The sequence below is a fragment of the Macaca thibetana genome, chromosome 1, assembly GCF_024542745.1.
Source record: "Macaca thibetana thibetana isolate TM-01 chromosome 1, ASM2454274v1, whole genome shotgun sequence".
NCBI lineage: Eukaryota > Metazoa > Chordata > Mammalia > Primates > Cercopithecidae > Macaca > Macaca thibetana.
This window is the reverse complement of record NC_065578.1, coordinates 134,282,308-134,295,733: the sequence shown is the minus strand read 5'-3', so window position 1 is coordinate 134,295,733 and position 13,426 is coordinate 134,282,308. Positions and strand designations below refer to the sequence as shown.

Below are 13,426 nucleotides of genomic sequence, written 5' to 3'. Positions count from 1 at the left end.
ACCACCTCTGCTCCAGTAGGCAGGGGCTCCTTTATACGGTGGAAGGACATTACATCGTCAGCCACCAGGAAAACAGTCCTTGTGAACCCGGATTCCCATTGTCATCAACTTCGTGTAATCTCCAGTCCTGAGGACACACCAGAGACCCAGGCCTCCTGAACCATGGGTACGCCTGGTTCCACAGCTCCCACCAAACGGGTGGGCGCACTCTGCAAATCAAGGGGCCCACCACAACGCACCAAGAGCATAGCGAGGTGGAATAAAGGATGGAGCCTACAAACCCACCTCCAAACAAGCAATTAATCCAAGAGAAAACCCATCTCAGTGCTCCGTTGCTCCTCTCACATGGACGGCCTGGCCACCCTGTACTGGCCCAGCCCAAGCCCCTTCCACCATATCCCGGCCTGTTCAAAAGGGCCCCGCCTACCAGAGCAGGGTGCTCCCTCTCCAAGGCTCTATCGCTCTCACTCTCTAGCTCCCTCCCCCCTCACTTCTTGGTTTGCCTTGCACCTCGCGCTACTTCTCTCGCCTTCCCACTGTCTCTCTGACTCTCTCTCTTTCTCTGTCCCTCTCTCTTTCTCTGCCTCTCTGTCTGTGTCTTTCCCTCTCCCACTACCCTGTCTCTCTCAAAGGTTATCTGTCTCCCTCCCTTGGTTTCAATCTCTCTATTCATCTCTTCTTTGCTCTACTTCAGGCCGTTTGTGTGTGCGTGCATGTGTGTGTGTGTGTGTGTGTGTGTGTTTGTCTGTGTGTGTGCCTCAGCCCCTATCGAGGTGGATCAGGCTGCAGGTGCTGTGCCAGCCCGGGGCAAAGCAGGGGCATCTCCCAACCTGCCACACCCTCTGGCCCACATGCTGGGTCTTGATCGGGACAAGCGACCATGGTGGGGACGTTGTGAGAAAAAGGCCACGTGCGGCTGGGCTGGTTGTTCGACTTTGGCCAGCCCGGACTGCTCTGCTAGGGTGGGGCAAGAGGGGGCCTCTCCAGAGCTACTGAGCGACCAGGAATCCTAAAGAATAGCTCTGCCATAGTGGGGAGGACTGGATAGGGTCCCAGGATTGTGGGCCCTGGACCCTGTCACCTCGGAGCACTCCTTGTTCCGAGTGGGCCTGACGTGATGGAAGCTCGGGAGCCCCAGAGATGGGGGAAGGCTTCAGGCGAGTGGCTTGGGTGTCCCCATCTGAGGCCAGTGGCACCAGGCTGGCTGTGCTGGCTGGAAGCCTGTGGGCATGGCAGGGCCCGGCTCTTGGGGAAGCATGGTGCCTCTGCTGGTGCCTACTGCCATACCACCCTGATCTTGGAAGCTAATCAGGGTCGGGCCTGGTTAGTACTTGGATGGGAGACCACCTGGGAATACCGGTTGCTGTAGCATTTTTTACTGTCTTTCTTTCTTTTCTACCTTCCTTTCTTCCCTTCTCTCTCTCTCTTTTCTTTCTTTCTATCTTTCTCTCTTTCCTTCTTTCTTTCCCTCTTTCTTTCTTTTCTTTCTCTCTTTCTTTCTTCCTTTTCTTTCATTATTTCTCTCTCTATTTCTTTTCTCTCTCTTTCTTTTTCTTTCTTCTTTCTTTCTTTCTTTCTTTCTTTCTTTCTTTCTTTCTTTCTTTCTTTCTTTCTTTCTTTCTTTCTTTCTTTCTTTCTTTCTTTCTTTCATCTTACGTTCTTTCTTTCCTGCCTTATTTTCTCTCTCTCTTTCCTTCTGTCTTTTTTCTTTCTTTCCATCTTTCTTTCATTCACTCTTTCTTACTTACTTCTTTCTATCCTTCTTTCTTTCTTCTTTCTCTATTTCTTCTTTCTTTCTTCTTTCTTTCTTTAATCTTTTGTTTCTTTCTTTTCTTTCTTTCTCTCTCCCTCTTTCTTTCTGTCTTTCTTTCTTTCCTTCTTTCTTTCTTCTTTATTTAATCCTTTCTTCATTTTTCTTTCTCTCTCTCTTCCTTTTTTCTTTCTTTTCTTTCTCTCTCTTTCCTTCTTTTTTCCTTTCTTCTTTCTTAATCCTTTTTCTCTCTCTTTCTCTCTTTCTTTCTTTCTTTCTTTCTTTCTTTCTTTCTTTCTTTCTTTCTTTCTTTCTTTCTTTCTTTCTTTCTCTCTCTCTCTCTCTCTCTCTCTCTCTCTCTCTCTCTCTTTCTTTCCTTCTTTCTGTCTTTTCCTTCCAGAGGGAGTCTCCCTCTGTCACCTAGGCTGGAGTGCAGTGGCACAATCTCGGCTCACTTCAAGCTCCGCCTCCTGGGTACACAGCATTCTGCTGCCCCAGTGTCTTGAGCACCTGGAACTACAGGTGCCCACCACCATGCCCAGCTCATATTTTGTAGTTTTTGTAGAAACCGTTTAGCACCGTGTTAGCCATACTGTTCTGGATATACTGACCTCGTGATCCACCCACCTCAGCCTCCGAAAGTGCTGGGATTACAGTCGTGTTCCACCACGCCTGGTCTCTTGTAGGCTTTTGTGGATTCACCCCTCCCTCCCTTTCCCCTTCTGTCACCATGCTTCCCAAGCTCCCTTGACTCTGCTCCCACGCTTTCATCCACCAACACCCCTGCCACTGGTGGGGACCTCCTACATGGGCTCTGCTACCAAAGAACCACTGGGAAGCAGCACCCCACTGCTTCCGCCTAGCCGCTGCCCCACCAGGAGCCTGTCTCCAGCCCAGGAGGGCAGGGGGCTGGACCCCAAAGGCGCAGGCACAGGTTTCCTGCCGTTCGCGGTGCCTATCTCCTTCCGGAACGCCCAGGTGATTCAATCCACTCACCAAGCGCCGCTGGAACCTTCCAAACAGGGGGAAGGAACGGACAGGGGCAGCAGGTGCCACACACGCCAGCCAAGACCTCTGCTCCAGAATGCAGGGCCTGCTTTATCCAGGGGAAGGACGTTGCTACGCCATCGACCAGGAAAACAGTCCCTGTACATCTGAATTCCCATTGCCAGCAACCTCGTGTAAATTAAGTCCCTAGGACTCGCCAGAGACCCAGGCCTTGGGCCCCGTAGGCACACCTGGTTCCACGGCTCCCACCAAATGGGTGGGTGCACTCTGCAAATCAAGGGGACCACGGCACCGCACATGGAGGTTCCAAAAAAGGAAGGAGCCTACGAAACCCACTTCCAAAGCAAGCAATTAATCCAAGACAAAACCTGTCTCAGCGCTCCATTGCTCCTCTCACTTGGACGGCCTGGCCACCCTGTTCTGGTCAAGCCCAAGCCCCCTCCACCCTATCCGGCCTGCCCAAAAGGGAACTGCATAAAGGAGCAGGGCGCACTCTCTCCAAAGCTCTATTACTCTCGCTCTCTAGCTCCCTCTGCCTCTCTCTTCTGGGTTTGCCCCTGCAACACGCGCTACTTCTGTTGCCTTCCATTTGTCTTTCTGTCTCTCTCTGTTTTTCTGCCTCTCTGTCTGTCTCTTTCCCTCTCCTCCTCCCCTGTCTCTCTCGATCACTGTCTCTCTCCCTCTCTCGGTTTCAATCTCTCCATCCATTTGTTCCTTGCTCTCCTTCAAGCCGTTTGTGTGGGTGTGCAAGTGTGTGTATATGTGTGAGTGTGTGTGTATGTTTCTGTGTGTGTGTGCAAGCACGTGTGTGGGTTCCTGTGTGTGAGCTCCAGGGTGTGTCTGTGTGCGGGGCTGTAGATTTGCTCCTGGTGGTGGTGGGGTGTGTCTGGGTTTCACTGAGCCCTTCTCTCTGGGGATCATGCTGCTGTCACAACTGCCAGCTCCGGGCAAAGCAGGGCCATCTCCCAACCCCCAAACCCCAACATCCTCTCGCCCTCCAGCTGGGTCTTGGTCGGGACAAGCCACCGTGGAGGGGGTGTTGTGAGAAAAGGGCTAGGATCGGCTGGTCTGGCTGTTTGCCCTTGGCCAGCTCAGACGGCTCTGGCTGGGTGGGGCAAGAAGGGGCCTCACAGGAGCTCCTGAGCCACCAGGGATGCAAAAAATACCTCCGAGACATGGCGGAGGACTGGGTGGGGTTCCAGGATCATGGGCCCTGAGCCCTGACGCCTCGGAGCACTCCCTGTTCGTAGCGGGTCCGACGTGGTGGAGCCTCGGCAGCTCAGGAGACTGGGAAAGGCCATGGGCGAGCTGCTCTGGGGTCCCGATACGAGCCCAGAGGCACCTCTGCTGGTGTCTACGGCCATACCACCCCGAACGGGACAGATCTCGTCTGTTCTAGTGAAGCTAAGCAGTGTCGGGCTTGTTTAGTACTTGGATGGGAGACTGCCTGAGAATACCGGGTGCTGTAGGTTTTTGGCTTTCCTTCTTGTCTTTCTTTCTTTTCTACCTTCCTTTCTTCCCTTCTCTCTCTTCTTTCTTTCTTTGTTTCTTTCTTTGTTTCTTTGTTTCTTTGTTTCTTTGTTTCTTTCTTTGTTTCTTTCTTTCTTTCTTTCTTTCTTTCTTTCTTTCTTTCTTTCTTTCTTTCTTTCTTTCTTTCTTTTTTTCTTTTTTTTTTTCTCTTTTTTTCTCTTTCTCTCTTTCTTTCTTTTTCTTTCTTTCTTTCTTTCTTTCTTTCTTTCTTTCTTTCTTTCTTTCTTTCTTTCTCTCTCTCTCTCTCTCTCTCTCTCTCTCTCTCTCTCTCTCTCTCTGTCTGTCTGTCTTTCTTTATCTTCCAGACGGAGTTTCACTCTGACACCCAGGCTGGAGTGCCGTGGCCCAATCTCGGCTCACTGCAAGCTCCACTTCCCCAGTTCACGCTATTCACCTGCCTCAGCCTCCCAAGCAGCTGGGACTACAGGCATCCGCCACCCTGTCCGGCCCATGTTTTGTAGTTTTATTAGAGACGGGGTTTCACTGTGTTAGCTGGCCTTGTCCGGATCTCTTGACCTTGTGATCCAACCGCCTCGGCCTCCGAAAGTGCTGGGATTACAGGCGTTATCAACCATGACCTGCTTTCTGTAAGCTTTTGTGGATTCCCCTCCCCCACACTTCCCCCTACTGTCACCATGCTTCCCAACCTCCCCTGACTCTGCTCCCCCTTTATCGCCTGCCTAAGCCACAGCCACAGCCGTGGACCTCATCCTGGGGATCCGCCATCAAAACACCACAGGGCAGCAACATCCCACCGCTTCTGCCTGGCTACCACCCCGCCAGTAGCCTGGCTCCATTCCAGGAGGGCAGGGGGCCGGACCCCAAAACAGCAGGCCCGGGTTCCATGCCGTTCTCGGTGCCTTCCCTCTCCTGGAACTCCCAGGCAGTTCAATCCACTCATTGGGTGCCCCTGAAACCTTCCAAACTGGGGGAAGGGGCGGGTAGGGGCAGCGGGCACCACACATGCCAGCCAGGACCTCGGCTCCAGAATGCAGGGGCTGCTTTATCTGGAAGAAGGACATTGCTTTGCCAGGCAATAGTAAAGCAGTCCCTGTGCATCCAGATTCCCATTGCCACCATCTTCGTGTAAACTCCAGTTACGAGGACACACCAGATACCCAGGTCTTGGGCTCCGTGGGCACGCCCATTGCCATGAATCCCGCCAAACGGATGGGCGCAATCTACAAATGAAGGGGACAACCGCACCGCACCAAAAGCACAGGGAGGTGCCAGCAAAGGAAGGGGCCTACGATACCGAAATTCAAAGCAAGTAATTAATCCAAGACAAATCCCATCTCAGCGCTGCGTTGCTCGTCACCCATGGGTGGCTTGGCCACCCTGTTCTGGCCCAGCTCAAGCCCCCTTCACCCTATCCTGGCCTGCTCAAAAGGGCCCTGCCTACCGGAGCAGGGCAGTGTCTCTCCAAGGCTCTATAGCTCTCAGTCTCTAGCTCCCTCCCCCTCTCTCTTCTGGGTTTGCCCCTGCACCTCTCAATATTTCTGTCGCCTTCCCTCTGTCTCTGTCTCTCTCTCTTTCTCTGTTCCTCTCTCTTTCTCTGCTTCTCTGTCAGCCTCTTTCCCTCTCACCCTCCCCTCTCTCTCTCGATCACTGTCTCCCTCGCTCGATTTCAATCTCTCCATCCATCTCTTCCTTGCTCTCCTTCAAGCCATTTGTGTATGTGTGCATCTGTGTGTGTGTCTGTGTGTGTCTGTGTGTGCACGCACGCTTGTGTGTGGGTTCCCGTGCACGAGCACCCAGGTGTGTTTGTGTGTGTGGCTGTGGATTTGCTCCTGGTGGTGGTGGGATGTGTCTGGGTTTCTCTCAGTCCTGCTCACCGGGGATCAGGCTGCCAGCTCAGGTGCCAGCCTGGTGCAAAGCAGGGCTATTCCCCATCCCCAACACCCCACACCCTCTTGCTCACCATCCGGGCCTTGGTCGGGACAAGCAACTGTGATGGAGACATTGTGATAAAAAGGCCACGTGCGTCTGGGCCAGCCCTGATGACTCTGTATGGGTGAGGCAATAGGGGGCCTCACAGGAGCTCCTGAGCAGCCAGGTACCAATAGAATACCTCCCCGACAGGGTAGAGGACCAGACAGGGTCCCAGGATCGTGGGCCCTGGGTCTTGACGCCTCAGAGCACTCCCTGATCCGAGCGGATGCGACATGGTGGAAACTCGGGAGCTCGGGGGAAACTCAGAAACTCGGAAACTCGGGGGAAGGCTGCAGGCAAGGAGCTCGGGGGTCCTGATCCCAGCTCGGCGGCCCTGGGCTGACGGTGCTGGCTGGAGTCCAGCGGGCATGGCTGGGCCGAGCTCTTGGGGCAGCCAGTCGCCTCTGCAGGCATCTACCACCATACCACCCTGAACGCACCTGATCTCAGAAGCTAAGCGGGGTCAGGCCTGGTTAGTACTTGAATGGGAGACCCTCTGGAAATACCAGGTCCTGTAGGCTTTTCTGCTTTCTTTCTTTTCTACCTTCCTTTCTTCCTTTCTTCCTTTCTTTCTCTCTCTTCTTTCTTTCTTTCTTTCTTTCTTTCTTTCTTTCTTTCTTTCTTTCTTTCTTTCTTTCTTTCTTTCTTTCTTTCTTTCTTTCTTTCTTTCTTTCTTTCTCTCTCTCTCTCTCTCTCTCTCTCTCTCTCTCTCTCTCTCTCTGTCTGTCTTTTTCTTCCAGACGGAGTCTTTCTCTGTCACCCAGGCTGGAGTGCAGTGGCGCGATCTCGGCACACTTTAAGCACTGCCTCCCGGGTTCACGCCATTCCCCTTCCTCAGCCTCCTGAGCGGCTGGGACTCCAGGCACCTGCCACAATCCCTGGCTCATGTTTTGTTGTACTAGAGACGGGTTTTCACTGTGTAAGCCAGGCTGGTCTGGATCTCCTGACTTCGTGATCCCAATGCCTCGGCCTCTCAAAGTGCTGGGAATACAGGCGTGATCCACTGTGCCCTGCCTTCTGTAGGCTTTTGTGGCTTGCCCTCTCCCTCCCTTCCCCCTACTGTCGCCATGCTTCCCAACCTCCCCTGACTCTGCTCCCCCTTTTCACTCGCCTACACCCCCGCCTCAGCTGGGGACCTCCTCCTGTGGGTCCGCCACCAAAGCACCACCAGAAAGCAGCATCCCACTGTTTCCTCCTCGCCACCACCTTGCTAGGAGCCAGGCTTCAGCCCGGGAGGGCAGGGGGCCGGACCCCAAAGGCTCAGGCATGGATTCCCTGCTGTTCACAATGTCTTCCCACTCCGGGATCGCCCAGGGGATTCAATCCACTCATCGGGCGCTGCTGCAAGCTTCCAAATGGGGGAAGGGGCGGGCAGGGGCAGCAGGTACTACACACGCAGCCAAGGCCTCCACTTAAGGACGCAGGGGCTGCTTTATCCGGGGGAAGGACATTGCTATGCCAGGCACCAGGAAGGCAGTCCCCGTCTACCCAGATTCCCATTACCACAAACTTTGTGTGAACTCCAGTCCTGAGGACACACCAGAGACTCAGGCCACGGGCTCCTTGGGCACGCCCATTGCCATTAATTCTGCCAAATGGGCAGGCGCAATCTACAAATCAAGGGGACCACCACATCGCACCAAGAGAACAGGGAGATGCCAACAAAGGAAGGAGCCTACGAAACCCACCTCCAAAGCAAGCAATTAATCCAAGACAAATCGCGTCTGAGTGCTCCGTTGCTCCTTTCGCATGGAAGGCCTTGCCACCCTGTACTAGCCCAGCCCGAGCTCCCTCCACCCTGACCAGGCCTGCTCAAAAAGGCCCCGCTTACCGGAGCTGGGCGCTCCCACTCCAAGGCACTATCACTCTCGCTCTCTGGCTCCCTCCCCCTCTCTTCTGGGTTTGCCCCTGCCCCGCTTGCTACTTCTGTCACCTTCCCTCTGTCTCTCTGTCTCTCTCTCTTTGGCTGTCCCTCTCTCTTTCTCTGCATCTCTGTCTTTCTGTTTCCCTCTCCCCCACCCCTGTCTCTCTCGATCGCTGTCTCTCTGCCTCCCTAGGTTTCAATCTCTCCATCCATCTCTTCCTTGCTCTCCACCAAGCTGGTTGTGTGTGTATGCATAGGTGTGTGTGTGTTTGTGTGTGTGTATGTGTGTCTGTGTGTGTGCGCGCGCGTGTGTGTGGGTTCCCGTGCACGATTACCCAGGAGTGTCTGTGTGTGGGGCTGTGGATTTGCTCGTGGTGGTGGTGGGGTGTGTCTGGGTTTCTCTGATCCCCACTCGCTGGGGATCACACTGCCGGCTCTAGTGCCAGCTCTGGGCAAAGCAGGGCCATCTCCCAACCCCCAACCCCCCACACTCTCTTGCCCACTGGCCAGGTCTTGTTCGGGACAAGCCACCGTGGTTGGGGCGTTGCGAGAAAAGGGCCAAGAGTGGCTGGTCCGGATGTTCACCCTTGGCCAGCTCAGGCGGCTCTGGGTGGGTGGGGCAAGAGGGGTCCTCACAGGAGCTCCTGAGCAGCCAGTGATCCAAAAGAATATCTCCACGACAGGACGGAGGACTGGATGGTGTCCCAGGATAGTGGGCCCTGGGCCCTGATGCCTCAGAGCACTCAATGCTCCGAGCAGGCCGGACGCAGAGGATGCTCGGTGGATGAGGAGTCGGGTAAGGCTGAGAGCGAGTGGCCCCGGGGAACCTGATATGAGCCCGGCGGCCCCGGGCTGGTGGTGCCGGCTGGAAGACAGCAGTCTGATCTCCTCCAATCTCAGAAGTTAAGCAGGGTCAGGCCTGGTTAGTACTCGGTTGGGAGACCGTGTGGGAATACCGGATGCTATTGGCTTTTTGGCTTTCTTTCTTGTCTCTCTTTCTTTCTATCTTCCTTTCTACCCTTATCTCTCTCTCTCTCTCTTATTTTTTGCTTTCTTTCTTTCTTTTATTCTTTCTTTCTTTCTTTCCTTCTTTCTTTTTCTTTCTTTCTCTTTCTTTCTTTCTTTATTCTTTCCTTCCTTCCTTCCTTCCTTCCTTCCTTCCTTCCTTCCTTCCTTCCTTCCTTCCTTCCTTCCTTCCTTCCTTCCTTCCTTTTCTTCTTTCTTTCGTTTTCTTCCAAACGGAGTCTCGCCCTGTCACCCAGGCTGGAGTGCCATGGCGTGATCTCATCTCACTGCAAGCTCCACCTCCCGGGTTCACGCCATTTTCTTGCCTCAGTCTCCTGAGCAGCTGGGACTACAGGAGCCCGCCTGCATGCCGGGCTCATGTTCTGTAGTTTTAGTAGAGATGGGATTTCACCATATTAGCCAGGCTGATCTGGATCTCCTGCCATCGTGATCCACCCCTCCGGGCCCCAACAGTGCTGGGTTTACATACATGATCCACCACGCCTGGCCTGCTGTAGGCTTTTGTGGCTTGCTGCCTCCCTCAATTGCCCCTACTGTCCCCATGCTTCCCAACCTCCCCTGACCCTGCTCCCCCTTTTCGCCTGCCTACTCCCCTGCTGCAGCCGGGGACCTCGTCCTGGGGGTCCGCCACCAAAGCATCACCGGGCAGCAGCATCCTACTGTTTCCGCCTCACCACTGCCCTGCCAGGAGCCCGGCTCCAGCCCGGGAGGTCAGGGGGCCGGACCCAAAAGGCGCAGACGCGGGTTACACTGCCAGAATACCCATGCAATTCCATCCACACATCGGGCGCCATGGCAACCTTCCAAATTGGGGGAAGGGACGAGCAGGGGCAGCGGGTGTCACACACGCCAGCCAAGACTTCTGCTCCAGAACGCAGGGGCTGCTTTATCCGGGGGAAGGACATTGCATCGCTAGCCACCAGGAAAACAGTCCCTTTGCACCTGGATTCCCATTGCCACCAACTTCTTGTAAACTCCAGTCCCGAGAACACGCCAGAGACTCAGTCCTCGGGCCCTGTGGGCACGCCCAGTCCGTCCTCTCCCGCTGGCACACTCTGCAAATCAAGTGCTATTGTTGCGGTGCGGAGGCCACAGCACCGCACCAATAGCAGAGGAATATGCCTACAAAGAATGAGCCTATGAAACCCACCTCCAAAGCAAGCAATCAATCCAAGACAAAATCTGTCTCAGTGCTTGGTTTCTCCCCTCACATGGACGGTCTGGCCAAGCTGTTCTGGCCCAGCCCAAGCCCCCTCCACCCTATCCCGGGTTGATCAAAAGGGCTCTACAGGGCTCTATTCGCTCTTGTTCTCTACCTCCCTCCCCCTCTCTCTTCTGAGTTTGCCCCTGTACATCATGCTACTTCTGTTGCCTTCCCTCTGTGTCTCTGTCTCTCTCTCTCTCTCTGTCCCTCTCTCTTTCACTGCCTCTCTGTCTCTTTCCCTGCCCCCCTCCTATCTCTCTCGATCGCTGTCTCTCTCCCTTCCTCAGTTTCAATCTCTTCATCCATCTCTTCCTTGGTCTCCTTCAAGCTGTTTGTGTGTGTGTGCATGTGTGTGTGTGTGTGTGTGTCTGTGTGGATGCATGTGTGTGTAGGTTCCCGTGCCCGAGCGCCTGGGGTGTGTCTGTGTGTGGGCCTGTGGATTTGTTCCTAATGGTGGTGTGGTGTGTCTGGGTTTCTCTCAGGCCCTCTCGCTGGACATCAGTCTGCCGGTTCCAGTTCCAGCCTGAGGAAAACCAGGGCCATCCCCCATCTCCCAAACCCCTACGCCCTCTTGCCCACAGACCGGGACTGGGTCGCGACAAGCCACCGTGGTAGGGACATTCTGAGAAAAACTGCAAGCTTGGCTGGGGTGGATGTTCGCCCTTGACCAGCCCTGACGGCTGTGCGTGGATGGGGCAAGAGGGGGCCTTGCATGAGCTACTGAGCGGCCATGGATCTAAAGAATACCTCCTAGACAGGGCAGAGGACCAGACGGGTTCCCAGGATTGTGAGCCCTGGGCCCTGATGCACTCCCTGTTCCATGCAGGCCCGACGTGGTGGAAACTCGGGAGCTTGGGAGCTTGGGAGCTGGGGGAAGGCTGCGGGAGAGCGGCTAGTGGGTCCATATCCAAACCTGGTGGCCCTGGGCTGGTGGTACCGATTGGAAGCCGGTGGGCATGGCTGAGCTGGACTCTTGGGGCAGCCAGGTGCCTCTGCTGCCGTTTACGGCCATACCACCCTGAATGCGCCCGATCTGGTCTGATCTCAGAAATTATGCAAGGTTGGGCCTGGTTAGTACTTGGATGGGAGACCACCTGGGAATACCAGGTGCTGTAGCTTTTTTTGCTTTCTGGTCATTCTTTCTTTTCTACCTTCCTTTCCTCCCTTCTCACTCTCTTCTTTCTTTCTTTCTTTGTTTCTTTTTTCTTTCTTTTATTTCTTTCTCTCTTTCTTTCTTTCCTTCTTTCTTTCTTACTTTCTTTCCTCTTTGTTACCCCCTTTCTTTTCATTCTTTCTCTCTCTCTTTCTTTCCTTCTTTTTCTTTGTCTCTCTTTCTTCTTTCTTTCCTTCTTTCTTTCTTTTCTTTTTTGTTCCTTCTTTCTCTCTTTCTTTTCTTCTTTCTTTCTTTTCTTTCTCTCGTTTTTCTTTCTTCTCTAATTCCTTCTTTCTTTCTTTTCTTTCATTCTCCCTCTCTTTCTTTCTTTTTTCTTTCTCTCTTTCTTTCTCCTTTCCTTCCTCCTTTTCTTCTTTCTTTCTGTCTCTTTATTTCTTTCTCTTTCTTTCCTTCTTTCTTTCGTTCCCTCTCTTTCTTTCTTCTTTCTTTCCTTCTTACTTTCTTTTCTTTCTTTCTCTCTCTCCATTTCTTTCTTTCTATCCTTATCTATGTCTCTATCTTTCTTTTCTTCTTCTTTCTGTAGTTCTTACTTATCTTTCTTTCTTACTCTCTCTCTCCCTTTCTTTCTCTTTCTTTCTTTCTTTCTTTCTTTCTTTCTTTCTTTCTTTCTTTCTTTCTTTCTTTCTTTCTTTCTTTCTTTCTTTCTTTCTTTCTTCTTGCTATCCTTCTTTCTTCCATTTCTTTTCTTCTCTTTCTTTCTTTCTTTCTTCAGGCTATCTTTCTTTCTTCCATTTCTTCTCCTTCCTTCCTTCCTTCCTTCCTTCCTTCCTTCCTTCCTTCCTTCCTTCCTTCCTTCCTTCCTTCCTCTTCCTTCTTCTCTCTCTCTCTTTCTTTCTTTCTTTCTTTCTTTCTTTCTTTCTTTCTTTCTTTCTTTCTTTCTTTCTTTCTTTCTTTCTTTCTTTCTTTCTTTCTTTCTTCCTATCTCTCTTTTTGTTACAGATGGAGTCTCAGTCTGTCACCCAGGCTGTCGTAGTATGGCGCGATCTCGGCTCACTGCAAGCTCCGCCTCCTGTGTTCACGCCATTCTCCTGCCTCAGCCTCCCAAGCAGCTATGACTACAGTTGTCCGCCATCACACCCGGCTCATGTTTTGTAGTTTTAATAGAGGTGGGATTTCAACGTGTTAGTCATTTTGGATTTTGGTCTGGATCTCCTGACATCGTGTTCCACCTGGCTTGGCCTCCCACAGTGCTGGGATTACAGGCATGATCCACCACGCCTGGCCTGCGGTAGGCTTTTGTGGCTTGGCCCCTCCCTCAACTGCCCCTACTGTCACCCTGCTTCCCAACCTCCCCGGACTCTCCTCCCCCTTTGTCACCTGCCTAGACCCCTGCTGCAGCCGGGGACCTCCTCCTGGGGGTCCGCCACCAAAGCACCTCCGGGCATCAGAATCCCACCACTTCTACCTCACCACTGCACTGCCAAGAGCCTGGCTCCAGTCCAGAAGGGTGGAGGGCTGAAACCTAAAGGCGCAGGCATGGGTTCCCTGCTGTTCCCAGTGCCTTCCCACTCTGGGAATGACCAGGCGATTCAATCCACTCAACGGGTGCTGCCACAACCTTCCAAACCGGGGGAAGGGGTGGGCAGGGGCAGCAGGTACCACACATGTCAGCCAAGACCTCAGCTCCAGAACGCAGGGGCTGCTTTATCTGGGGGAAGGACGTTGCTTTGCCAGCCAAGAGGAAGAGTCCCTGTACACCTGGATTCCCATTGCCACTATTTTCATGTAAACTGCATTCCCGAGGACACTCCACAGACCCAGTCCTTGGGACCGGTGGGCACGCCCGTTGCCACGTCTCCAACCGTATGGGCGGGCGCACTCTGCCAATCAAGGGGCCCACCAAATCACACCAGGAGCATATGGAGGTGCCAAAAAAGGAAGGAACCTACATAAAACCACCTCCAAAGCAAGGAATTAATCCAAGAGAAATTAATCCGT

General features: G+C 53.2%; 1 pseudogene; it reads left to right on the top strand.

Moving 5' to 3' along the window:
* The first annotated feature begins 11,314 nt into the window (after nt 1–11,314).
* LOC126944650 (uncharacterized) lies at nt 11,315–11,433 on the top strand (annotated as a pseudogene).
* The last annotated feature ends 1,993 nt before the right edge of the window (nt 11,434–13,426 follow it).